The sequence below is a fragment of the Pongo abelii genome, chromosome 12, assembly GCF_028885655.2.
Source record: "Pongo abelii isolate AG06213 chromosome 12, NHGRI_mPonAbe1-v2.0_pri, whole genome shotgun sequence".
Taxonomy (NCBI): Eukaryota; Metazoa; Chordata; class Mammalia; order Primates; family Hominidae; genus Pongo; species Pongo abelii.
In genome coordinates this window covers 102359109-102384742 of record NC_071997.2, presented here as the reverse complement: position 1 = coordinate 102384742, position 25634 = coordinate 102359109, and the positions used below count along the sequence as shown (strand labels likewise).

Genomic DNA, 25634 nt, shown 5'->3' with positions numbered 1-25634 from the left:
CTGGATTCTTCCTTCTCCTTTCATCTTAAATACCCTGCCCTCCTGTTTTCTACCTCTGGAAAGTTCTTGGCTCTATAAAAGATGAATCAACTATCTGGCCTGACCCTAACTAACATAAGCAGTCGCAGCCTAGGATGAAGCTAAGGCCTTCTTTCTTTCCACAAGGCTTTCTAGATATGCTTCAAGGTCTATGGAAATGTAGTTTATACAACATGGGTCTTTAAGGGCCTCAGATTTGATTTACTTTCCCTTAATAGCTGAACTGTCCCTGAGCTTCTGGCCAGTTTTAAACATTCTTACTGGCAAAGAGGTTTAGATAGATGACTTCCTGCACAGTCATTGGATGGATTCCCATAAGCCAAGGCTAGTGAACAGAGCATCCCATAGCAGCAAGTCACTGCTACTGCCTCCACCAGGAAAGCAAAAAAAGCTCACGTGAAGGTTTGATGGGGCTGCCAGCATATTGATAAGAAATCTCCCTGATCCCCATGTTAGCACCCACAAGATGGAGAGCTTATCTGCTTTGCATAACAACCCAGGTGAGTAAAGGGATCGCAAAGTAATGAAAGGGGAGGCATCTGGTTCATTTATTTTTACCAATATTTTTTCTTCTGAAGACGTATTACAAAGATGGTCCAGTCATCATTTTAGCAGAAGCAGACAGGTAAGGAGGAAGCAGTATTGTCTGGGAAGCCAGGTGCACCAACCCAGCTTTGCCACTAATCTACATCCCAACTGTGATATTGAATCAGCCACCCACCTTTCTGGACCACAAAAGGAATGACTTGAACCAAATGAACTTGAAGCTCCTTTCCAAAGTACCATAAAACAACAATAACTGGGGAGGTGGAGATGCTGCCTGGAGAAGTTAGTCCTCACACTGCTGCTTGAAGCTAACAGATAGTAGAATAATCTTGGCTGACAGTTACTTATCTCCTAACCAAATGCACATGTCATCGTCAGCCCTCACAAGAACCCTGAATGGTAGGTATTATTTTCCCATTGTACACATGAAAGAACTGAGGATCAAAGAGGTTAAACCAACTGCTCAAGGTCAGTAAGTGGCAAAAGCAGGCTTAGGCCTACGTCCTTCTGATGTTTAAGCCCATGTGTTTTCTATCCTACCATATCACCTCTCAATGGATCAAGGAGAACAATGTCTGTTTGTCTCTCTCTCTCTCTCTCTCTCTGTGTGTGAGTGTGTGTGTGTGTGTGTTTCTTATTATTGAGCATCCTTTTTAAGGTCTGTCCCTTCTCTATACTTCATTTTTCCTTTCCATAACATTATTTATTATTATAAAAGAGCTGCAATTCTACTCACCTTTTGCTGTGCTGGGAAGAGTAAGGAAAAATGTTGATAAAGTGCCTAGCCCCATATGCCACCAAATCAGTCTTTTGCAAGTCACGACCAGATGATCTCATCTGAAAGCTTCTGTGTGTGTTGGGTGCTTGCAGTTGAATAGGATAAGTCAGATGTCAGCCTATTTCTTTTCCAAGCACCTGAAACCCACCAACTTCCTGCTCTTCTTTCCTTTGAAGCTCTGTGTTTGGTTGTGCTTGGGAGTCCCTGGAAGGGCCAGACTTTGTCCAGGTTCAACACAAGGCTTGGGGTACAGTAGGTGGCGGTACCAGTATATGTTCCAGTCTCTCTGCTAAATCTTTTGTCCCTTTCTCTTTGGCTCACCCTGTTATTTTCAAAACCCATTACCCACTTTGCATTATGAGTTTCTCAGTCATTTTTTCTTCTTTCCTGTCACTCTCCTTGTATCTCTTTGTCCTTCTTCCTCTGATCTCTATGCCTTCCCATTCTTTCTTCTGCTTAATGACTGAGTGGCTGACAACTGGGAGTCACACAGCATTATACACACAGCAGATTGAACTCACCTTCCCATAGACTAGGACAATCGTCATGATGCCACAATACCAGGTGTGGGGTCCTGGAGGGCTGATAAACAAGTCATTCCACTCAGCATGGTATGGAGCAGAAAAAAACTGCATCATCAAGAAATTGACTCACAAATAGCAGTTCCTAGACAGAGACCTTGGCCTGTAGTAGGTGACTATGAGAGTTCACATGTCTGCTTTTTCCTCCTCACTGGTACCTGAGTTAATCACGGGGCTTTGGACATAAGGGCAACAACAGAGTCTCAGAGACACAGGATATTGACAGCATTCCAGAATAATCTGGCACTCTTCTCTTGCTTCCATTCATTACAAGGTCTACTTTAGAGGAACGTTGCAAACAAGGTCCCCAAATGTACCAGCCTCAAAGACTCTAATCCGTTTCCTATAGGCCCAAGAAACTCCAGGTTGGAAAATGAAGTTGGCATGCTTTACTGCACCCTCAGCACAAATGACTTCATATTCTTGGTAGATGGGTGAATAGCAATTGAAAAGGATTGTTGCCAGGTGCGGTGGCTCACGCCTGTAATCCCAGCATTTTGGGAGGCTGAGGCGGGCGGATCACGAGGTCAGGAGATCGAGACCATCCTGACTAATGTGGTGAAATCCCGTCTCTACTAAAAAAATACAAAAAATTAGCCAGGCATAGTGGTGGGCGCCTGTAGTCCCAACTACTCGGGAGGCTGAGGCAGCAGAATGGCGTGAACTCGGGAGGTGGAGCTTGCAGTGAGCCGAGATTGCGCCACTACACTCCAGCCGGGGTGACAGAGTGAGATTCCATCTCAAAAAAAAAAAGAAAAGGATTGTTGCAATAAGTAGAGGTGATATCTAGACACATTTATCTGTGGGTTAAAAAGAGCTTGTCTTATTCTCAGTTCCCTCTCTGACTCTCTACCTGAACTTTAACATTGTTTTCTTTTCCCGTGTCTTGGTTTCCACATTTATAAGCTACGCTTGTACCAAGAAGAAACCAATACATAATTGGAAAAAGAAAATGCTATGTAAATAATATTAGAGGTTCTCCTGCTGTTTGCTTGACAGCAGTTCACTTGGAAGGTTCAAGATCCTTTTGATCTTAGATGAGAGGGACCAGCTGCTGAGAGAGATGAAGTCTGATTTAATCCAGAGTTAACCTTCCAGAATATCTTTGTCAATAATTTGTGATGCTTCTTTGTAGTCTAAGTTCAGGATAAAGGAGGAGAATATGATTTGTGAAATTGGTAGTCACTATAAACTATAATTTCTGATCAAACCGTTTTCTTTTGTGTTGTTTATGTTTCCCACATACGCCCTTCTGTGCAGACTCAAGAAACCAGTATCTGGACAGATACTTAGGAACTCGCAAGGGCCTTTTATCCTGACTATTTAAGCAAAAATAAACGATAGTTCAAGATATCAGAAGCTACACAAAATTCAGAATGGAAAGTATGTCCAGCACTTTTGACTCCTGACTTTGAGAGGCTTTAAGATAATGTGGCTCCACAGAGCCAATATGGAGAAAGGCTCATTTTGGTTGGGGGGGTGGTGGGGGGGGTCACAAAACGTACTTACTGGACTACATACAACTGTCTCCCTGCAATCCTCCCTCACGTCTCCACAGCCAGATTGGAGCAGCCTGTGGAAAAAATTCCTGTCTATTTTCAGAAACAGATAAAAGCATTCAGATTATGCAGTACAAATCTCAGCCTGAAAGCAGCTGGAAAAATCTGTTTCTTGCCACTGTCACTGACCCCCCTGACCCTTGCAAGTAATGACATTCAGGCCTGCTTCTCCCTCCTCCCTTCTCTCGCCTCCTCCCTCCCAGTACAGACTGACCCATCCACTGCACATCTGGTCCTTGTCTACGTTGTCAGAGCATTTATCCCTCAGAGAGCTAGAGACAGTGGAACAGGAATTAAGTTTTCTTGGGATTGAAAAAAAAAATTATCAAGTTGTTCAAGGAGAAGATAGTGTTAAATCCACATCTCCTATTTGGATTTGTGGGGAGCATATTTACAACACTGCCTGGTCCTCTGCTCTATACTCAGGGGTCACAGGGCAGGAGGCTCAATCTCAGGCAGGCACACAGGCTTCATTTGCCAAGATCCTCTCCTGGGTAGTACAGTATTCTACCGCGGGTAGAGCTGCTTGAGACCAGATGTCTCCCTGTCCTGATCTCTCATAAGCACATGAGGTTTGGGAACACTGAAGAGTTCATCAAACTGGATCTCTGGTGCAGGATTAGCTCTGGCTTTAGAGAAAAGCCTGGACATCTCTACTGTCTAGGACATTCATGTTTGCAATAAATCAGTTACGGTCTGAAGATACAAAATTGTAAACACAATAAAACAGGCTTATGCTCAGCGCATTGAGGAGCAAATGTCAGTCATGCACACTTGGGAGGATCACTCCGTTAGTTTTTCATCTGGGAGGTATTAGGGGCCTCAGGGCTCAATACTGAAAATATGTCTTTCCTTCCAGAATGCTTTCTGCTTAGCATTCCTCACTGAACAATTCATTAGGCACCAAACTCCTCCTACAGAAGCACTTGTCTCCCCAAGCCCCTCAAGGCAATAGGTTCACCATCCAAGTAGAAGCCAAATAAAGCCAGCTGCCAATGGAGACAGACAGGATGACTCTTCTCAGGAGAATAAGATGCGTCTCTTTCCCTCCTCCCTGATTTCTTCCTCCATCAAGCAAAAGCCTTTTCAAGAGGGAACGAAAGCTTGTCTGTCTGGCAGGTGGATGGAGCCAGTCACTGCAGCAAAGAGGGCTTCTCAGAATGGAGAGACAGCATACAGAAGCAAAGCCATGGGCTTGAAAATATCCCAGTGTGCAGACAACCCTAAGAAGGATGTGGAGGCCGGGCACAGTGGCTCATGCCTGTAATCCCAGCACTTTGGAGGCCGAAGGGGGCAGATCACCTGAGGTCAGGAGTTCGAGACCAGCCTGGCCAACATGGCAAAACCCCATCTCTACTAAAAATACAAAAATTAGCCGGTCATGGTGGTAGGTGCTTGTAATCCCAGCTACTCGGGAGGTTGAGGCAGGAGAATCGCTTGAACCCAGGAGGCGGAGGTTGCAGTGAGCCGAGATTGCACCATTGCACTCCAGCTTGGGCAACAGAGTGAGACACCATCTCACAAAAAAAAAGGATGTGGACACAGCAAGAGAACTTAAGAGACCTTGCCAAGCCCTGCCAAGGCTCAACAACATTTCTGTTTCTCTACTTTTACATTGGAGGCTCATGTTCTGTGAGACAAGAGCCAAGGATCAATGTGGATAATGGTTATGTTTAATAAAAAGCAATGACTGAGTGCTAGCTAGAAGAAGAGAGAAACCATAGCTTGAATCATACCATCCAGTTAACTTGAGTATCTTTGAATGCCTTATATACCTCCAGACCTCTGCTTAAGTTGGCCCCACTGCCTGGATGGCTCTTCCGCCACCTTCTCCATCTGTCAAACTCCTACTCATCCTTAGAAGCCCAATTCCAATGTCTCCTCTTCTGTAAGGCCTTCCCGTCTTCCTTCAGTCATAATAAACCATTCCTGCCCTTGCATTCCAGCAGAACCACCTCTCTCCACGGTGGCATTTACTGTCTTCTGGCTTGTGTTCTAGTTAGAGCAATGGGCCTGTGTCTTCCAACAGGGAATGAGCACCTTGAGGACAGAGCCAATGTCTTACTGGTGTATTCCCACCATTCCCAGCTGAAACCTTAGCATAAAAAGTGCTTCTCAAATTGTAACATCTCACTTAGGGTCACAGTAGAGTCCCAAATGCTAGCTTAAGTTCAGTGCAGTGAAGTTTAAAGGTCTCTCCGCATTCCTTTTTAAAAAATTTTTTTGAGATGATATTCACATAACATTTGACTATTTTGAAGTGTACAGTTCCGTGGTTTTCAGTATATTCACAAAGTTGTGCAGCCATCATTACTGTCTAATTCCAGAAGATTTTCATCACATCAAAATGAAAGTTCTTCATCCCCCTTCCCCTCATTAGCTCCTCATCCCTTTCTCCCCGGCCCTCACACCTAGGGAATCACGAACCTACTTTCTGTCTCTACGGATTTGCCTGTTCTGGACATTTCATATAAATGTAATTACACAACATGGGGCCTTTTGCATCTGGCTTCTTCACTTAGCATAATGTTTTTAAGTATCATTTATGTTGCAGCATGTATCGGTACTTCATTTCTTTTTATGATCAAATAATATCCCATTGTATGGCTAGACTGCATTTTGCATATCCCTTCATCAGTTGATGAACTTTTAGATTGTTTCCACTTGTTGGCTGTTATGAATCATGCTGCTGTGAACACTCGTGTACAGGTTTATGTGCAGACATATGTTTTCAGTTCTCCTGTGTATATACTTAGGAGTGGAAGTGTTGGGTTATTGGTAATTCTATGTTTAGCTTTTTGAGGAACTGCCAAACTATTTTCCATACCAGCTGTGCCATTTTACATTCAACTAGCAGTATATGAGGGTTCTAATTTCTTCACATCATCACCAATTCTTGTGACTTTCTGTTTATTTTTTATTTTTATTATAGTTAGCATAATGGGTGTAAACTAGTATCTTATTTTGATTTTTATTGCATTTTTCACTAATGACTAATGATGTTAAGAATATTTTCATGTGTTTGTTGGCCATTCATATATTGGCCATTTGTATATCTTCTTGGAGAAATGCCTATTCAAGTCATTTGCCCATATCTAAATTGTGTTGTATGTCTTATTGTTGTTGAGTTGTAAAAGTTATTTATATATTCAACATACTAGACTCTTATCAGACTTACAAGTATTTTCTCCAATTCTGTGGGTTGCCTTTTCACCTTTTTGGTAGTGCCCTTTAATTCACAAAAGTCTTTAATTTTGATAAAGTCCAATTTCTCTACTTTCTCGGTTTTATTTTTATTTATTTATTTTTTGTTTTTGCACGTGCTCTAGTGCATATCTAAGAAACCATTGCCTAATACAAGGTCATGAAGATGTATAGCTCTGTTTCCTTCTAAAAGTTTTATAGTTTTAGCTCCGCTATTTGACTCTTCGATTTATTTTGAATTAATTATCGTGTATGAAGTGAGACGAGGGGTTCAAATTTATTCTGTTGTATGTGGATATCCAGTGGTCTCAGCACCATTTGGTGAAAAGACCCATCTTTTTCTATTGAATGATCATGGCACTCTTGTTAAAAATCAATTATTTATTATTTTTAAACTGTTACCTTCTTTTATGTATCTCTTGAAATAAACTCATTGGTTCATTCCTCAGATACAGAAAACTTGATAATACTAAGTTTTTTTTAAAATATAGCAATTACATTAACCTGAGTTCTTCATACACACCTCAGAATTCATCCAGGAAAAGTTAACAACATCCATGCATTTTCACAAATAGAAATTGCCTGGAGCTGGATGTGGTGGCTCAGACCTGTAATCCCTGTGCTTTAGGAGAAGAAGTGGGAGTTTGGCTTGAGGCCAGGAGTTTGAGACCAACTTGGGCAACAAAGCAAGACCCAGTCTCTACAAATAAATAAATAATAAATAAATAAAAGTACAGACATTTGCCTGTAGTTTCAGCTACTCAGGAGGCTGAGGCAAGAGGATTGCTTGAGCCCAGGAGTTCAAGGTTACAGTGAGCTATGATCGCTCCGCTGCATTCTATTCCAACTGTGCTGTCAGAGAGAGAGGCTTCTCTAGCAGAGCTGGATAATTAAAAGGACTGAAAGGATAGCTAGGCATGGTGGTATGCACCCACCATCCTAGCTACTCAGAAGACTGAGGCGGAAGGATCCCTCAAGCTCAGGAGTTCCAGGCTACAGGGAGCTATGATGGCACCACTGCACTCCATCTGGATGACAGAGCAAGCCACTGTCTCTATAAATAAATAAATAAATAAATGGACTGAAAGGAGTGGATCCTGGTCTCAGACACTAAAATAGCTTTTGTTTTTAAAAGCACCAGGGAGCTGAAAGATAGTTTTTCTTAAACTCATTCTGTTTGTTTCCTTTCCGGCTGGTCTTGGCTAACACTTTTTCTCCTGTTTCAAGCATCCTTTATCCCATCTCATCGCACCCCATCCTCTCCAACCCCACTTCGCCCATCTCTATGTTGCTAACCCCCCACCTCATGCCATCTCTGAATGTCCAGGGTGGGCCAGAACCTTCTTGATGTTTCCCAGAGTGTGATGCCAGATTTCAGTCTTGGGACTTAGCACATTTCTATAGGGAAGAATTTTGGTTTAATATCTATTTTCCTGCTGGAGAGTAAGCTCTTGAAACCAGGGACTGTATCTTGTCCATCTTTGTAAGCCGTGGGTGTGGAACGGAGTGGAGCACTAAAAGACTGCTGAACAGATGTGTAAGTGCACATAGGGTCAACTTACAGAAAAGAATAGTGACTCAAGGATTGGCCCTAAGAAAGAAATTAGAAAATAGGAAGAGGAATAAGAGACAACCCTTAATTCCTTCAGGAATTCTTTTTCAACCATCTCCATGCCACTTGCCTATGCTAAGACTATGTATGGTAAACAGCTAGCCTGATCTTTCCTCTCACTATTGTGACACAGCTGAGTATGTGACCAGGCCTGGCTGCATGCGCCCTTCTCAAGCAGGCCCTGTGGGGCCAAGAGGGATGCTGCTAAAGAATGGAGAAAGGAAAGTTGGGAATCCTGAAGTGATCAGGATAAAGCATTTCCTTTCTTGTTTGCTGCCAGGGTCGTGGTAACACAAAGGGCTCTATCAGGAAGCCAGTGGCAGCCAGATCATTGGAATTTGCCCTGTGGTGGAGCTGGGGATGAGGATGGGAAGATTTGTCTACAAACAGCAGATCAAAATAGAAGTAGTAAGAACTAAAATAAAAATATACTCAGAATTTAAGTTCAGGCCAATATGAGGAGGATTTTTTTCTCTTCTTTTTAATATTTTTTTCCTATCCAAATTGTGTAAGAAACTCAAATAACTCAATACTAAAAAAAAAAAAAAAAACCAAGCAACTTGATTAAAAAATGGGCCAAGGGCCAGGTGCTGTGGCTCATGCTTGTAATCCTAGCACATTGGGAAGTTGAGGCAGGGCAGGAAGATTGCTTCAGGCCAGGAGTTTGAGGCCAGCCTGGGCAACATAGTGAGACCCTGTCTTTACAAGAAAAATTTTAAAAAGTAATTAAATAAAATTTAAGAGAAAAAAATTTTAATAAAAAAAGAGGAAGACATACAAATGGCAAACAGGTTGCTCAACATCACTAACTAATCATCAGGGAAATGAACATTAGAGCCGCAACAAAATGTCACCTACAACTGTTAGCATGGCTATCACCCAAAAAGTGATAGATAAGTGTTGGCGACGATATGGAGAAAAGAAAGCCCTGTACTCTGTTAGTAGGAATGTAAATTAGTACAGCCATTATGAGAAACCATATGGAGGTTCCTTAAAAAATTAAAAATAGACTTGCCATACCATCCAGCAATCCCACTACTGGATATTTATTCAAAGACAAGAAATTAGTATGTCAGACCAGGCACGGTGGCTCATGCCTGTAATCCCAGCACTTTGGGAGGCTGAGGTGGGCGGATCACCTGAGATCAGGAGTTTGAGACCAGCCTGGCCAACATGGCGAAATCCCGTCTCTACTAAAAATACAAAACTTAGCCCAGCGTAGTGGCAGGTGCCTGTAATCCCAGCTACTTGGGAGGCTGAGGCAGGAGAATTGCTTAAACCCAGGAGGCAGAGGTTGCAGTGAGCCAAGATCATGCCACTGCACTCCAAGTGGGGAGACAGAGCAAGACTCCATCTCAAAAAAGAAAAAAAAAAAGAAAAAGAAATTAGTATGTCAAAGAGCTCTCTGCACTCCCATATTCGCTGCAGCACTATTCACAGTAGCCAAGGTATGGAATCAACCTAAGTATCCATCAACAGAGGAGTAAAGAAAATGCACTATACATTCACAATGAAATACTAAACCACTTTGAAAAAGAAGAAAATCCTGTCACTTGTGGTAACATGGATGAACCCGGAGGACATTATGTCAAGTGAAATAAGCCAGGCACAGGGCAACAAATATCACATGATCCCACTTTTACTTGGAATATAAAAAAAGTCAGACTTACAGAAATAGAGAGTAAAATGGTGATTATCAGATACTGGTGGTGAGGTGGGGGCAATGGGGGGGTGTTGACCAAAGGACACAAAATTTCAGTTAGGAGGAATAAATTCAAGAGATCTATTGTATATCATGGTGACTACAGTTAATGACAATATATTGTATCCTTGAAAGTTGTCAAGAGTGTAGATTTTAAGTGTTTTCACCACAAAAAAAGGTATGTGAAGTAATGCACATGTTAAACAGCTTGATTTAGCCATTCCACAATGTATGCATATATTAAAGCGTCATGTTGTACATCATAAATATATAAAATTTTTACTTGTTAATTAAAAATTAATTTTTTTGCCAAATCAAAAGTCAGTATAGCACAATTAAGGAATCTTTTTAATTAAAAAACAATCATAATTGCATAATGTAATACAACCATTTTTACACTTTTGCATATTTTCTTTTGGTTCTGTTAAAACGTATAACTCATTCTACATAATTATATAATATATCATATAATTAATAATTGTATATACAATTATTAATTATATGATATATTATATAATTATTAATTATATAATATATGTATTATATAATTTTTAATAATATAATATGTATTATATAATTATTAATTATATAATATATTATATATAATATGATATGTATTATATAATTAATAATTATATAATATATTATATCATACAATATAATAATTTTTTACTTTATCTTTTGTTTTTTTACTGTTTTTTACTTTTCTTTTACTTTATTTTTTATCTTTTTTTTAGAGACGGGGTCTCCCTCTGTTGCTCAGGCTGGAATGCAGTGGCACAGTCATAGCCCATTGCAGCCTCAAAGTCCTTGATTCAAGTGATCCTCTGGCCTCAGCCTCCCAAGTAGCTGGGACCACAGGCTCACACCACCATGCCGAGCTAATTTTTAAAAAATAATTTTGTAGAGACAAGGTCCTGATATGTTGCTCAGGCTGGTCTCAAACTCCTGGCCTCAGGCAGTGCTCCTGCCCCAGCCTCCAAAAGTGCTGGGATTACAGGTGTGACCCACGGGCCACCATGCCCAGCCTCATTTTAATTATTTTATCATAAACATTTCTATATTTTAACCTTTTTATTATCATTATTTTAATACCTACATAGTGTTCTTAAGGTTCGTAGTCATCATACTTTTCCTTGCTGTGCCCCTTTTGTTCAGCATTTAGTTTATTATCAATTTTGACTATTAAACAAAATTTAAACAATGTCAATCATGAAGCTTTTCTGTTTTTGATTTCTTCCTCAGTATAAACTCTTTGGAGAGCAACATTAAGCTCAAAGGGTGTGAATATTTTTATGGGTTTTGATATGCATTGTCATTTTATTTATCAAACAGGTTGTAAGAATTCACACTGGCATCAGTAATGTATGACTCTCCAGTGTCACCCACAACCAGACCATCATTGACCGTCACATTTTAACTTCTCTTAATTTAGCAATGTAAATTGATGTTTCAATGTTGCTGTAGTCTACATTTATTTAATTATAAAGACAAATTTTTTCTGAGGTTTATGGGCAATCTGTATTTCTTGTTTGTAAATTACTTGTTCTTTTTTTTATTCACCTATTGAAATCTTAATGTTTTATTTTATATTTTTTAATGAGTAATTTTTAAAGTATCAGTACATACTCTTTACCATGATTGATAAAAATATTTTTGCAGCCTCTGTTGGCATTTTATATTCGAGTTACCAGTTTTCATTACTTGAAAGCTCTTAAAATATTTATTTGGGCCTGTCAATCTTCATGATTTATTCTATTGCTCCAAAATTGAGAACCTATTTCTCTATTGATCTGGCTGTTTATGCTGAATTTTTGTAGTTTTGTTGTATAATTTGTTTATTTATGTATAATTCTTAGCCCAATTGCCATTTTCTATATGATATAAAGAATTGATCTAAACAAAACATTTTCCAAATTTATGACCAGTGATACACATAATTCTTATTAAATAATCTTTTCTTACTCTCATATTTATCACATTTTAAATTTATGTAGTGAGATTGAGTTCTGGATCCTTTTTGTGGTTGTTTTGATATAATTTCCCTTTTTTTGTGGTAAGAATCACAAAAACATTTTGTTTTAATTATTTCTGTGTGTTTTTCTTGATATCTCTGCTTTTGACTACATTGACTGGTATGCAGTATGTGTTCAACTGATTTTTATTGACCTGTATTAAATTTACAATATATACACATACCTTCTAAGTTTCAATCTTGAGTATTTTTCAGTTTAGAAAAATCCATTACTGGCTGATTGAGACACACCTAGAAATCTTTTTCTCTGTGATCTCCAGAGCATCTCAGTTCCTCTCCACCTTCACTTGTTGCCACATTCTTTTGGGAAGTCTGAGAAGTTGAGATAGCAAAATGTGCAAGTAGGGAGGCTTCCAGGTTACTTTCTCATCCTAGTCCTTGCAGCATCCCCACTCCCGCAAAGCAGGCAATCTCTTTGCAAGCAGGATGGGGAAGCTCAGAGAATGTCACCGACTTGCTCAGAGTCACACAGCTTGGAATTATGGTTCAAACTTGGATCACCTGGCTCAGAGTTTGGTATTCATACACATCCCTGACTTTATAGATCTTAAAGTTTTTTGTCTTAGTTATCCAGGCAGTACAGCTAGTAAGTTAGTGAATATTTTTAGGCCAAAGGTTGACATAATAAGATTTGTTTGGAAGGGGCATTCTGGCAGATCACCCACAATAAGATATAAGAGACATAGCACAACTCCCACCTAGAACTAATTCTCACCACAACACAGGCTGCTGGTGGAGATGCATGGCAGCATTGAGGGAACCCAGACACCCAATCTGATGCACCGCATACCAGGAGGTGGGGAGGGGACCTGCAGAGCCCTTTCACTGAGTTTTGGCACACAGACTGCTAAAGGAAAGCCTCCGTGGTGGGCTTGAACATGAGCATAGAAGAGCTCTTTTTAAACACAGGCCTTGAGCTGACTACGGGGGTCACAGGCAGAATAGCAAATAGAGACAGGACTATAAATAGCAGCTGCAGCTGGAAAGCAAAAGACAGACCTGACCTGTGCATAGTATAGAAAGGACCTCAGGCAAGCCATCAGTCTCACCCTATTGCTCCCTCCCCTTGCAGGGGCCCCTCCCCGCAACAGGCATCCTCAGCTCCAGCAGAGAAAGACTGTGCATTATCACTGGAAGAGCTGCGAACCTGAACAGATTTCTTCCTCCCCAATCTAAGGAGTTAAAACTTAAAACATGGTGAGTCAACTTCAGATCTGGGGACAAGGCTCCTCCAAGTCCACCCTGCAGGGCTGTGAGCCGATCCTTTATTTCTGCTCAGTTGTCATTGTTCAGTTCTGTCTGCTTAGCCAGATTGGAAATGGCTTGCTGGAAAAAATTATGGTGCTGTCTAACATGATGTAACAAGATGTCATCTTCTAGCTCCAACGCGTAAAATGGATTTACAGGAAGGAGAGGAGAAAAAAAAAAAAAAAAGCAAAGCCCCAGGGAGCACTTGACTCAGATAAAAACCACTGGGTTTTGTTTGTGAATGTCTAAAAGCTGCATGTTATTTTACTTAGAAGAACATGAGAACAGACTGGCATTTCAGGGGAAACAAAAGATGTGGGCTACACAGCCCAGAGGAAAATATGCTGAAAAAACTAAAACTAATATTCATTTCATATTTCACACATATACAAACACACCAAAAACCCTATCTACCAATCACACAGACACACAAAACATGTGCCACAAATACCACCCCCACCCCCCCCCACACACAGGGCATACACACAGGAACACATACCACACCCCTTCTAAGCCTCACCCAGGCATGACATGCACTCACCACCCACACATATTGTCGCATATCCTCTAGCATCGCCCCAACACCCTTGCCATAACGACAAATACACTCATTCTTTTTACTCAAGAATCCTTTAATTCCTATATCACTAAGCCATGCAGGTGAGCATATATTCTGGATCTAAGCTTTTCTAATGAACATCTACAAGACTGTTGTGGGCTTTTCAGAGCTCCCTTTTATGAAGACACATACTGGAAAAGATATAGTGGAAAGAGGGTCAAAGTTTTTGTGGTTCTTTTTAAGTACACAGTGGTTCTAGAAAGGCACATTCTAAGCCAATCCTAATATAGTGCAGGGAAGTAACATGAGTAAGAAAAGATATGATAGGGGCCGGGCGTGGTAGCTTATGCCTGTAATCTTAGCACTCTGGGAGGCCGAGGTGGGTCGATTGTCAGAGCTCAGGAGTTCAAGACCAGCCTGGGCAACATGGCAAAACTCTGTCCCTATTAAAAATACAAAAAAGTAGCCAGGCGTGGTGGCATGTGCCTGTAGTCCCAGCTACTCCAGAGGCTGAGGCACAAGAATTGCTTGAACCTTGGAGATGGAGGTTGCAGTGAGCCAAGATCACACCACTGCACTCCAGCCTGGGGGACAGAGCAAGACTCTGTCTCAAAACAAAACAAAAAAAGAAGATATGATAGGATTCCGTGGTCATTTGTGTTTCTTAGAACTCCATTACTTTCTTTCTACATTTGAAGCAAGTTCTCATGTTCTCATGTTGCCTTGGGGGACTGTCAGTGCCTCAATTATACACATACAACGAAAATAATGGCATAGAAGGAAAGGGAAAGATTGGGCAAACTATAGTCTTTTTAGACCTTCTTCCCTCATCAGCATGCCAAAGACAGGTGGTGTTGGTAGGATGTCATATATTAGGAAATGAAATAAAAATCATTGAATTAGTTTTATGCAGAGTTTTCACTGTTCTGCTAAAAACTAAGTCCATACACATGTATGAGCTATAAAATATGAATTTTGTAATTTCATTAAACACTCTTATGCTTATATTTAAAACTGGCATTATACAACATAAACATAAATGATAAAATTTATGGTGACAATTTTTAAATGATCATTTTTCTTGGAAGGATCTTACATAGCAAATTTTAAAATGCCGTGACAAGTTGAGAGGGAAACTGCAGAAAACAAACAAAAAAAAGCTTTATATTTTAGTACCTTTAACAACACTCTTCTCCTGCTATTTGAACAAAAGATCCCAAATTTCCATTTTGCATGGAGCCTCACTAATTCTCCAGCAGGCCTGAATATCTATCCTTTTTTTTTTTTTTTTGAGACAGGGTCTTGCTCCGTCGCCCAGGCTGGAGTGCAGTGGCGCGATCTGGGCTCACTGCAAGCTCTGCTTCCCGGGTTCACGTCATTCTCCTGCCTCAGACTCCCGAGTAGCTGGGACTACAGGGGCCCGCCACCACGCCCAGCTAATTTTTTTGTATTTTTAGTAGAGACGGGGTTTCACCGTATTAGCCAGAATGGTCTTGATCTCCTGACTTCGTGATCCGCCTGTCTCAGCCTCCCAAAGTGCTGGGATTATAGGCGTAAGCCAACGTGCCCTGCCTATCTATACTTCTTATAAGAATGTCAGCTCCACCTGAGTAAGAGTTTATCTGTTTTACCACTGTTGATAAAACAGCTCCTATATTAGTGTCGAGAACATAGTAGGCTTTCAATACACAATTTTTGAGTACATAAATGATTGAATAAATTAATGTAAGCCCAAAATACCACCCCTGTTCATCTGAAGGCAGAATGAGTCAGAATGCCTGGCACAAACTGCATATTTCATTCTAGAACTAGCCTATTCATTCAATTCCCCTCCAATGAAGTGTTTATTCATTCATTTATTCAACACATTTATGGATCATGTTTTCTGTGCCAGGCAAAGACAAATAAGTCATGGTCCTCAGCTTCAAGGAGATTACTGTCTAAAAATGGGAAACACAGTTATAAAGGGCTAAGCAGCTTGAGAGAACTGCATGCAGGGGACAGTTGGAACATGGGCCGGTGATGCCTTGAAGGCTCTGGAAAAATGCTAGGAGGAGGAAACATGGGGTTCCCCACCATGAACCCTGGGCTCCATTACAGCGAGTCTTCTTACTGCCCAGACTATACTATACAAAGCCTAGCCCTCCTCACACTCAGGACTCTTAGTGCCACCTCCACCGCTCAGTATATGCTGTCCTTCCAGGAAGGTCCTCTTCATTTCTCTAAATTTATTTTATCCTCCAAGGACTTTGTGCCTGTAACTGGTCTCTCCCTGTAGCTGCACAACTACTAAGCAATTTAGCCCTTGATCATACATTATTTTGAATTGTTCCATTATTGCATCTATGTATAAATTGTATCCGTTGCCCTCCCCTTTCACATCACGCGTGCACACACACACACACACACACATCAGACTAGGTTGGAAGAACCTGTGTTCTATCATTACTTGCAGTTGGTGCTGGATACATCATAGGTGAAGTAATCTGAACTAAAGTGAGAGGCACATGTGGGCCCCACTCTCAAAAACTGTAGGCTATAAAGGCCTCCAGCTCAGATGCTCACTCTTTCAAGAAAGAACAAGTCCACTTAGACAAATGTGAGGTCCTTTTCTACTTCAAGGCACCATCCAGACAGGATAGGATCTGGGCTGGGAGGTACAAGGGCCTACTATTGCCACCTGGGAAATGTGAAAAGAGTGAATCCAGGCTCCCAGGCCCTTGTGTTCAAGCTACTGCACTAAAACGGAATCATCTGATGCAGATGAAAAAGCAATTAATTAGCTAACCAAGAGCTGTTTCCTCTCTGACTAGCCTGGGCAGATGTTCATTCTGGATTCAGCTTTTCCGTGACAATCATAAAGAGTGCCAAGACACTGAGTCAGGCTGGCAGCCGCCTGTGCCTCGGAGTCTTGTATGTCCCCATCCACTGTGGATAAAATACTGAGCTGCCAATAATGAGAATTTGCTCTGTGCTTCTCCCCACACTGGGTCACAGTGGCCCAGGGCTTGAGGCTTGAAAATGTGTTACTTCACATAGTTCAAAGCTGGCCAGCTGATTGGAGGACCTCAACTGATGAAAGAAGGGATCCATAGGCCCAGCGCGGTGGCTCACGCCTGTAATCCCAGCACTTTGGGAGGCTGAGGCAGGCAGATCACGAGGTCAAGAAATCGAGACCGTCCTGGCCAACATGGTGAAACCCCGTCTCTACTAAAAATACAAAAATTAGCTGGGCATGGTGGTGTGCGCCTGTAGTCTCAGCTACTCAGGAGGCTGAGGCAGGAGAATTGCTTGAACCCAGGAGGTGGAGGTTGCAGTGAGCCGAGATCGCGCCACTGCACTCCAGCCTGGCAACAGAGCAAGACTCCGTCTCAGAAAAAAAAAAAAAAAAAAAAGAAGGGATCCATGCACCACTGCAATCCAGCTTGGGTGACAGAGCAAGACTCCATCTCAAAAAGAAAGAAAGGATGAAGTGATGAAGATAAAACCCTCCAAAGCAGGCTCCATAAGGCCAGTGGATTCGTGATGCAGCTGTGAGCATCAGTGAGTCCATTTCAAATAAACTGAACAAATATTATTTATTGAACACCTGCTATGTACCTCACCTGAACCTGTAGGGGAACTCATGTTTGAGCTAGGAAAAATAAGACAATAAGGAGAAGTGGAAGATTTAAGCAAGAGTGTAGGCTAATAAGTAAGGTGGCAGGCTCTAGACTTGACTGCTGGGTGTGGCACTCCCCAGACGCTTAGCCTTGAGCAAACTAACCCACAGTTTCCTCATCTGTCCAAAGGGGATGATAAATAGTGCTTTCTTTGCAATATTGGGAGAAAGATTAAATAACATATTACACATAAAGCTCTCAGCCTAGTTGAGCCACAAGTGGAGTATCTATTTGTATCATGATGATGGTGATGATGATGACAATAATGGTAGTGGTGGTGATGAAGATAAAAGGAGAAAGTCACTGACTTTCTGTGGGGTATGAGAGAAGTTATCTGTTTGTAAATGTATCCTTTTTCCAAACTGGTCTTCTTTTCTTCCACCTCAGAGTGTATATGGGGAGTTATTGTACCTTGTGGTCACCCAGTAAATACTCATTGGTGATGGAGATTCTTCATTTATTTTGAGACAGGGTCTTGTTCTGTCACCCAGGCTGGAGTGCAGTGGCAGGATCTTGGCTCACTGCAGCATCAACTTCCGAGGCTCAAGAGGACCTCCTACCTCAGCCTCCTGAGTAGCTGGCACCATGGTCACATGCCACCATGCCAGGCTAATTTTTTTTTCTTATTTTTTGTAGAGACAGCCACCACATTGCCCAGGCTGGTCTCAAACTCCTGGACTCAAGTGATTTTGCCGTGGCCTCCCAATGTGCTGGGATTATAAACATGAGCCACTGCACCCAACCATGATGGAGATTCTGAATTGATGATCCTGGGATAGGATGCCAATGGATCAGCTGAGTGTAAAATCTGGAAGGCAGGATTAGAAGCACTGGGTTTGGAGCCTAGGTAGGAAAGCCACGGTTCATCATACACAGGGCTCCAGCAAAGACCTGGATACAGAGAAGGTGAGGGGCAGAGTCTGAAAAACACCAAATCAGATCTATGCAGGCTTCAAGTCTGTGCAAAATCTCACAGGTTCAATGTCCAGGGATTAAAAAGGCCAATACCAAATCCTACACTGCTGTTCCTGTGTCTCCTTACCCAGGAACCACAAAGCTTGGGGATCTCAGAAGCTGGGGTTCTCTGTGGTATTTGGCAGAGCTATTATTGGGTTCCCTCATTGTGGGGATGACCCCTTGACTTTAGAGACCCCCACATGTGTTCACCGACATAATAATAAAGGACAATAGGGTTCTTCTCTAGAAAAGGATCACGATCCCTGAATGCTTCCAATTTTCCAATGTCTCACAAAATTTTCTCATTCTTTGCCCAAACGGTAAATTCTAACCCCTAGTTTTTCCTCATTCCTCTTTGGTTCTCACACTTTCCCCTCTCTTCCTGTCACACTGGACTTCACCATTTATTTGCATTGCACCACATGTGCCTTTGCCAACCCTAGTAACTAAATAAAATAAATCTTTTTTTATTTCATTGCCTTGTCCTTTATTATTGCTTTGCCTTTGTTATTACTACACCATCAGGAAACTTGGATATGATACATTGGCTGTCAGCATCCAAAAGTAATAAAATGTTTTCCCAAATCTCTTTCCAGCAGTCCATCACCAACAATCTCTTCCTACCTTGAAACGTTTTGTTTTATTGCTCCCCCTTGTATTCTGCCCATAGGCCAATCCACGTTCTGTTGGTGCCAGTTTTCCTCCCGCCGCTCAGACCCGACCTTAGAGGCAGGCCATTTTCATCTCAGGCTCTGATACATGACAGTCTCAAGGTTATTGCTTTACAGAGTTTCTATCTGCTCTTGGGCAGAGACCCTCCATGAGCTGTAATATTTTGCTTGCAATTTCCCAGGGTGCCCACCAGCCTTTATCTCGATGGATGAGCCCAGGCAATAACTACTCTGTCTCCTTTATCTAGATCCAAAGCTGTCTGTCTTACGTGGTAAACATTCCTGTGCATGCTATCTGAGTCTTCCATCTCTTCATCACTTGTAGAATTGCTTTTATTTATGTGCTGCGTCCTATCTCACGTTCAGATTCTCTCTGATAGGATTTTTAGGGTTTATGTGTGTGTGCGCTTCAAAGTCTGATGAAATAGGAAAGACCTGGTTATTTACTTCTCAACAGAGAAGACAACAAATGATGACGAAATTCCATAGCTCACTCTCACCCTCCTCTCTAATTTGATTTTCAGAAGCAATGTGTGACGCTTTTGTTCTTTACCCCTGAAATATGCAACAGTTCCAACTTGCCGTTTGGTGTGTAGTCCTTTCAATCTGAAGACACCTCTTGGGTCTCAAGAGCTAAGTACCAGACAGTATTTGTGGAGTAATTGTATTACATCAGAACCCAAAGTTCCCATTCTATCTTCCTGTTGTCCCCTTAGGGGTGTTTTGACACAGATTGGAACTTTCCACCTGCCTAAATCAAAATTGAAGTAATGTAAAATTTTGACAGCCCCCAAACACCCTCTCTTTTTCCTGAATCTCTGCGTGCTGGGCCTCAGGCTGCACTTCCTGCTTACCAGTAACCTTAAGGAACAACACTGTGTTGTCTAATTCAGATTTACTTTTTAGAGAAATCATTCTCAATATGAAAAGTTTCTGTTTCTCAGACTCCCTGGAAGTCATTTTCCTCTTAGTTTCAGCTTCCCTGTCTTGTTTGGAGGGGTGACCATGGAGCACAAGGGGTGATCCATGGAGTTAAAGTCAAACTAGGGAGTGATTTTCAGGTTCAGTTGTGATAAACCTCAAGGATGGTGTGAAACATAGAAGTTCACACAGATGTCATTAGCGAGGAAAGAGCATTGCTCTACAGCTTCTTTTCTTTTTTTTCTTTTTCCCAAAATCAAAAATAATGTTAACTCTGGTGTCTCTGAAGTACAAAAAAAAAAAAAAGGAGAAAAAAAGAAAAAGAAAAAGAAACCAGCTTCCCACATTTCTGGTCCCATGTCCAGGCCAAGGGGCCACCCCTGCAGGCAATGCCAGTCTGGGGACTGAGCTACAGGTTCACTTGAAGCTGTTTTTTTTTTTTTTGTTTTTCTCTCAATTCCATGAACTTCTCTCCCACTGGTTATCTCATTTAGTAAAAGCTGGAGCTAGCTGGAGGGACAGGTATAATTGGTGGGATTTTGTTCAAATAAAGCTTAGCTTTGAGGGTTTAGATGAGGGCAATTTACAGAGTCTAGTCTTAAAACTATAAAAGTAATATAAAGTAAGTCTGGCTGCACCATTTACTAGCTATGTGTTCTGAAGCAAGTCTGTTAACCTCTTTGATTCTCAGTTTCATCATCTGTGACATAGAACTAATAATAGTATTAACTTGGTAGAATTTTGTAAGATTTAAACTAAATATTCCACACTTCTTGGCACATGGCAAACTCTTAGAAAATACTATCTATTGATATAACTATGTTATAAAAATATTAGAAAATAAGAGAAAAAAGCAATTCTGTAACTGAGTATTTCAGCATTTCAGCTTTTTTTTTTTTTAAATAGAGACAAGGTCTCACTATGTTGCCCAGGCTGGTCTTGAACTCTTGAGCTAAAGTGATCCTCCCACCTCAGCCTCGCAAAGTGCTGGGATTACAGTCATGATCCACCATGCTTGGTCATACTTCAGGTTTGATTTTCCAGGATAAGAAGACTTAATATTTTTTAATGTGTCAATTCCTCCCAAATTAATATAAAGATTCAATGAAATCCTAATTAAAATCATAGCAGGAGTCTTTGTAGAAATTGATGTTGATTTTAATGAAAATGCAAAGGACTTAGAAGAGCCAAAACAACTTTGAAAAACAAAAAAGACAAATTTAGAGAACTAATATTACCTGATTGGGGGACTTACTATAAAGCGACAGTAATGAAATATGTTTAGCATTGGTGTAAAGGTAGATGAATAGATCAATGAAACAGAATACAGAATTACAGAGTCCAAAAATAGTCCCACACATATAGGGACCATAGATTTTCAAGAAAGATACAAAGGCAATTTAGTATAGGAAAGACAGTTTGTTCAACAAATAGAGCTGGAACAACTCGATATCCACAAGCAAAAAAATATAATAACTGATCCATATCTCACACCGTGTATAAAAATTAATTCAAAATGTATTTCAGACCTAAATGTAAAAGCTAAAATTATAAAACTTTGAGAAAAAACATAGAAGAAAAACTTCCTGAAGTTGGGTTAGGCAAACATTTTCTTAGGCAGCACAAAAAGCCCAAATTGATAAATTGCACTTTATAAATTTTTAAGCTTCTGCTCTTCTAAAAACACTGTTAAGAGAATGAAAAGACAAGCCCCATAGAAAATCTTGGCAAACTGCATATCTGATAAAGGGCTTGTATACAGAATGTATGACAAACTCTCCAAACTCAATAGTAAGAAAAAAACAGGCTGGGCACGGTGGCTCACGCCTGTAATCCCAGCACTTTGGGAGGCCGAGGCGGGCGGATCACGAGGTCAGGAGATCGAGACCATCCTGGCTAACACGGTGAAACCCTGTCTCTACTAAAAATACAAAAAATTAGCCGGGCGTGGTGGTGGGCGCCTGTAGTCCCAGCTACTCGGGAGGTTGAGGCAGGAGAATGGCGTGAACCCGGGAGGCGGAGCTTGCAGTGAGCCGAGAGATCGCGCCACTGCACTCCACCTGGGGCACGGAGCGAGACTCCGTCTCAAAAAAAAAGAAAAAAGACACAATTTTTTAAATGGGCAAAATATTTGAATAGACACTTCACCAAAGAAGATAGAAGAATAAGGAACTTCTGGCTAGCTGAACACGTGGAGGCTCCCAGAGCATTGCCTGCCGAGACAGGGCACGAAAACTCCATGCCCCTTCCCCTATACCTCACCCTAGGCACCACGTCATTTACCTCCTGATCTGTGATTCCAGAATTCATTGAATTTCCCACCCACTGCTGCCTAAAAACTTCTGCCACCATGTTCTTCCCCGAACCTCTTGGACGCTAAGGCTCACCCAGTCCAGAAAAGTCTAGAGCTAGATATGGCCTTTCAACAGGGAAATATCTTGTCTTGGATACAATCCAATGTCACAGTTCTTCAGCTTTCCTTTGTCTTTCTGGATATTGGCTTTTCTTGGAGAGTACAAGCTTGCTGTGTTTTAGAATTTCCCTTGTGTGTTTGTCTGATTTTGTCTTATGATGCGATTTAAATTATGCATTTTAGGTAAGACTACTTCAACTGTAATGTAGTATCTTTTTGAATGCATCACATCAGACAGCATCTGATATTAACACTGATATCATTAACCAATAGTTAATATTTTTGGTTATGTTAATTTTGACCCCTTGGTTGAATAATAATATATATAGTCATAAAATATAACAATATAATATAAATATAATCATATAACAATATAATATAAGGGCAGAATGAGCTGGGCACCATGGCTCACATCTGTAATCCAAACACTTGGGAGGCCACGGTGGGCAAACTGCTTGAGCCCAGGAGTTTGAGACCAGCCTGGGCAACATGGTGAAACCCCATCTCTACAAAAAATTAAAAAGTAAAAAAAATTAGCTGGGCATGTTGGCACATGCCTGGAGTCCCAGCTACTTGGGAGGCTGAGGCAGGAGGATCACTTGGACCCAGGAGTCTGAGACTGCAGTGAGCCATGATCACACCACTGCACTCCAGCCCGGGCTACAGAGCGAGACCCTGTTTCTAAAAACAGTAAAAATTAATATAAATAAATAAAGTGTATGATTTGATACATTTGGTCTTAGGTACACCCACAAAACCATCACCACAATCAAAAACATGAACATATCTATCACTTCTAGAAGTTTTCTCATCCCTTAGCCACCCCCTCCTCTGACTTGTTTCCTGCCACCATTCCCAGGCAACACGTGATCTGTTCTTTGTCACTATTGGTTAGCTTGCATTTTAAAGAGTTTTATGTAATGGAATCACATGGTATGTACTCTTTTGGCCTGGCTTATTTCACTCAACATAATGACTTTGAGATTCATCCAGGTTGTTGCATATATCAATAGTTCATTCCTTTATATTGTTGAGTAGTAGCGCACTGTATGGATATATTAGGTTGGTGCAAAAGTCATCCTGGTTTTTGCCATTACTTTCAATGGCAAAAACCGCGATGACTTTTGCACCAACCTAATACTACAGTTTGTATATCCATTCAGCTTTAATGAGCATTTAGGTTGTTTCCAGTTTTGGGCTATTACAAATAAAGCTGTTATGAATATTCCTGTACAAGTCTTTGTATGAACACCTGCTTTCTTTTCTAGTGAGTAAATACCTAGTAGTGGAGTAGCTGAATCATACACTACCATATGATAAGTGCATATTTACCTTTTTAAGAAACTGTCAAGCTGTTTTCCAAATTAGCTCTATCATTTTGTATTTCCACTAGCAGTGCGAGAGTTCTAGTTCCTCTATATCTTTGCCAACATTCGGTATGGTCAGGTTTTTAAATTTTGGCTATTCTAATGTGGTTTTAGTTTGCATTTCTCTAGTGCTAGTATCTTTTCGTGTGCTTATTCATTGTTCTTTTTTTTTTCTAGCACAAAATCTTTATTTCTTTCTTAATCTTCTTCCTTTCGTCCTTTTTTCTTTCTTTCTTTCTTCTTTCTGACAGAGTATCAAAATACCCAGCTGATTTTTTATTTTTTTGTAGAGATGGGGTCACATTATGTTGCCCAAGCTGGTCTCAAACTCCTGGGCTCAAGTGATCCTCCCACCTCAGCCTCCAAAAGTGCTGGGATTACAGGTGCAAGACACCACTCCTGGCCAAACTGTACACTTTAAATACATACAGTTTATTCTATGTCCCTTATACCTCAAGAAAGCTGTTTATACATTTTTTTAAATCCTCATCTACATAAAAAGGAGACATTTTAAAGTTTAGAATTGAGGGGTCAGGAAATAACAATATAAGCATGATATTTAGAAATATGAAGCTAAGCACCAGAACTGCCACAAAAACAAAAGAAAATGTTTAGGAGTAGTTGCCTTTGGTAGCCAGAACTGGGGCAAGACAGTAGGGAGTGGGTGGGGAGCAGAGACAAGAGACTAATGTTTTTCATTATGGACCTTTTGGTTGTGTTTGATTTTTAAACAATGTGCAGGTACTACTTGCTTTCCATAAATGGAAGAAAAGAATATTTTAAATAAGAAATATCTAATTAGATAGGTAATTGAAAATCACTGTGGGTGCCATTTTGGTTAATGGATAGTGAAGAAAGGCATCAAGAAACCAGCGGGCCCAGTTCAGAGACTTCTGCAATAATTTTGGTGGGAAGTATGAACCTAGAAGGGATCTGAATGTAATCTCTCCTTGTGTGACATCTGATGCATGTGACACCCACTCTCTCTCAGTCCGAATCCCAACTCTCTCCCTGCAAGCTCCTACCTCCTCCCCTCAGCAGCCATCAAGCTTCTCATTCTGAGGCATGGCATTTGCAAGAATCTCGAGGTGGCCTGTGGTGTGGGCACATGGGCACTTGGCCAAGGAGCATTGCAAGATTGGGGGACAAGGCCCCAGGGGAGGGCTGGGGGGGGTGGGTCCTGAGATGCTGTTAGCTAGTTCCATCAATGCCAGAACCCTAGCCTAGGTTTCTTCTTTACACAAACATATATTACAGGCTTACTACCTTATCTGCTTCAGGGAGGGCCAATGTCTGGACTCTCATTTCTGACCCCGATGACAGAAGCTGGTGCCTTCTGGTCAGTTTCACAGAATTGTTGCCAGTTACCCATAGTCTGTTCGTCAAATTCTTCCCTTCCTTTGAATGCCTGCATTCCTTTCTTGCCTGTTGACATTGGCTATGGCAACGGAATTTTCCAGTTTCATAGAAACCATAGCAGTTTTAAGGATATGACTGCTTCGTAAACTTGTTGTTTCTGTTACAGCCTGAGCCCTGGAGCTCTTGATGAAACAAATATTTTATAACATGTAGGGTTTGTCGCTGAGTAGACACTACTGGTCAAAGCACCCATTACCAGGCACCAGTTAGCTAGAAAAGCCCTGCACACCTGATTGATTTGTCCTGTTCTAATTTATGTTGCTCAGTTTGTAAATAACTGTAAGCAACTCATGGCAGTAGAAGTGGACACCTGGGCCTCGAGGTAAATAATAAGGCAAGATGACTCTTTAAGGCAGTGAAA

At 41.1% G+C, this 25634-nt stretch overlaps 1 long non-coding RNA gene across 1 annotated transcript in view; it reads right to left on the bottom strand.

The window, feature by feature from the left end:
- LOC129057559 (uncharacterized) overlaps positions 1–25267 on the bottom strand; it is a 56078-nt gene extending 30811 nt beyond the window's left edge. Inside the window, exon 1 of the long non-coding RNA XR_008522185.1 lies at positions 25121–25267. This is a non-coding gene — a long non-coding RNA (uncharacterized LOC129057559). The remainder of the gene's footprint in view (positions 1–25120) is intronic.
- Positions 25268–25634: the final 367 nt, after the last annotated feature.